Raw genomic sequence first — 3,256 nt, 5'->3', positions numbered from 1 at the left:
AAGAAATCTCTGGGCCCAGAAAATTACACTAGATAATTGTATCAAACATGTAGAGAAGAATTAACATGAAATCTCTAATAATTTCCAGGAAACAGAAGAGGAAGAAACACTACAATTTTATGAAGTTATTATTACAGATACATAAACCAGACAAAGGCAATATCAGTTAATTTTGTAAAAAGCAAGAAAACCACAGATCAATATCCCTCATGAATATAGATATAAAATTATTCAATATAATAGCCAATAGTTCATCAAAAAAAATTAAACAAATTATACATCATGACCAAGTGAAATTTATTTTACAGATACAAAGCTGGTTTAATACTTGAAAAGTAATTAATGCAATTGACCACACAAAGCACCTAAAGAAGAAAAACTGCATGGGCATATAAATTAATGAAGAATAGTGATGAAATTCAATACCTAGAAAACTAACCAAGTGGAGATGTTAGTGTCCACCAGGAAAAAAAAACACAGACATTACAAAATTAGTTAGAAAACACATTAAACAGGCCGGGCGCGGTGGCTCAAGCCTGTAATCCCAGCACTTTGGGAGGCCGAGACGGGCGGATCACGAGGTCAGGAGATCGAGACCATCCTGGCTAACCCGGTGAAACCCCGTCTCTACTAAAAAATACAAAAAATTAGCCAGGCGAGGTGGCGGGCGCCTGTAGTCCCAGCTACTCGGGAGGCTGAGGCAGGAGAATGGCATGAACCCGGGAGGTGGAGCTTGCAGTGAGCTGAGATCCGGCCACTGCACTCCAGCCCGGGCGACAGAGCCAGACTCTGTCTCAAAAAAAAGAAAAAAAAAAAAGAAAACACATTAAACAAAAACCAACAATAAATAGTAGCAACAACAAGCCATTTATTTATTTAATTTTAGTTTTCATTTCTTTCATTTTTTTTCCTACTTCTTGTTCACTATAAATGCGCACATGTGCAGGTTTGTTACACAGGTAAATTGCATATTGTCATCGTTGTCATAACCATAGTAGCTGATAGGTATTTCGTTTTGTTTTGTTTTGTTTTGGAGATGGAATCTTGCTCTGTCGCCCAGACTAGAGCGCAGGGCTCTGACATGGGCTCACTGCAACCTCCACCTCCCGGGTTCCAGCAATTCTCCTGCCTCAGCCTCCCCAGTAGCTGGGACTACAGGCGCACGCCACCATACTCGGCTAATTTTTGTATTTTAGTAGAGATGGGATTTCATCCTGTTGTCCAGGCTGGTCTCGAATTCCTGAGCTCAGATAATCCTCCTGCCTCGGCCTCCCAAAGTGCTGGGATTATAGGCGTGAGCTACCGTGCCTGGCCAGGTAGTTTTTAGATCCTCACCTTCCTCTCTTAGACAATCCTTGATATCTGCTGTTTCCTTCTTTGTGTACTCAGCAGGTAGCTTCCACTTATATGGGAGAACACACAGTATTTGGTTTTCTGGTCCTGTGTTAGTTCACTTAGGATAATGGCCTCCAGTTGCACCCATGTTGCTGCAATTGACATAATTTTGTTCTTTTTTATGATTGCAAAGTATTCCATGATGTATATGGATCACATTTTCTTTATCCAGTCCACCATTGATGGGCACCTTGGTTGATTCCATGTCTTCACTATTGTGACCAATGCTGTGATGACACGCATGTGCATGTGTCTTTATGGTAGAATGATTGGTATTCCTTTGGGTATATACCCAGCAATAGGACAGATGGATCTTTTGGTAGTTCTGGTTTAAGTTATTTGAGATATCTCCACACTGCTTTCCACAATGGCTGGACTAATGTGCATTCCCACCCCGGCTGTGTGTAAGTGTTCCCTTTTCTCTGCAACCTCGCCAGCATCTCCTAATTTTCCATTATTAATAAAGCCATTTTGACAACTGTGAGGTGGTATCTCATTGTGGTATATTTCTCTAATGATTAGTGATGTTGAGACTTTTTCATATGTTGGTCACATGTATGCCTTCTTTTGAGAAAAATTTGTTTATGTCCTTTGCCCATTTTTAATGAGGTAGTTTTTACTCGTGAATTTGTCCAAGGTCCTTATAGATTCTGGATACTAGACCTTTGTCAGATGGATAGTTTGCAAATATTTTCTCCTATTCTGTAGGCTGATGGCTGTCTGTTCACTTTGTTGATAGTTTTTGTTTTTGTTTTATGTGCAGAAGTGCCCCACTTGTCGCAATTGCTTTTGGAGTCTTCATCATGGAATCTTTGCCAGAACTGATGTGCAGAATGGTATTTCCAAGGTTTTCTTGGAGAGTCTTAATAGTTTTAGGTTTTACATTTAAGTTTTTAATCCATCTTGAGTTTATTTTTGTGTATGGTGAAATAAAGCAGTCCAGTTTCACCCTTCTGTATAAGGCTAGCCAGTTATCCCAGCATCATTACTGAATACGGAGTCCTTTCCCCATTGCTTGTTATGGTTGACTTTGTTGAAGATCAGAAGATTGTAGGTGTGCGCCTTTATTTCTGGGTTTTCTGTCCTGCTCCATTAGTCTACGTGTCTGTTTTTGTGCCAGTATCATGCTGCTTAGGTTACTGTAGCTTTGTAGTGTAGTTTGAAGTCAGGTAGGGCAATTCCTCTGGCTTTGTTCCTTTTGCTTAGGATTGCTTTGGCTCTTCTGGCTCTTTTTTTTTTTTTTTGGTTCCTCGTGAGTTTTAGAATAGTTTTTTTTCTAATTCTCCTAAAAATATGTTGTTAGTAGTTTGATAGGAATAGCACTGAATCTGTAAATTGCTTTGAAAAGTATAGTCATTTTAATAATATTGATTCTTTCTATCCATGAGCATGGACTGTTTCTCCATTTGTTTGTGTTATATCTGATTTCTTTTAGCAGTGCTTTGTAACTATCATTGTAGAGGTCTTTTGTTGCTCTGGTTAGCTGTAGTCCTAGATATTTTATTCTTTTTGTAACTATTGTAAATGGGATTACAATCTTGCTTTGGCTCTTGGCTTGGACATTACTGGCATGTAGAAATGCTGTGGATTTTTGTACACTGATTTTTGTATTCTTGTTTATCAGATCTAGATGTCTTTGGACAGAGACTATGGGGTTTTCTGGGTACATATAGATATATAATCAAATCATCTGCCATCAGAGACAGTTTGGCTTCCACTCTTCCTGTTTTGATGCCTTTTATTTCTTTATCTTGACTGGTGGCTCCAACTAGGACCTTCAGTACTATGTTTAATAGAAATGGTAAAGGAACACTTTTACACTGCTGGTAGGAGTAAAATTTAGTTCAACCATTGTGGAAGG

Source organism: Rhinopithecus roxellana, chromosome 5 (assembly GCF_007565055.1).
Source record: "Rhinopithecus roxellana isolate Shanxi Qingling chromosome 5, ASM756505v1, whole genome shotgun sequence".
Taxonomy (NCBI): Eukaryota; Metazoa; Chordata; class Mammalia; order Primates; family Cercopithecidae; genus Rhinopithecus; species Rhinopithecus roxellana.
The sequence above is the reverse complement of the archived record's forward strand: the minus strand, read 5'-3'. Positions refer to the sequence as shown.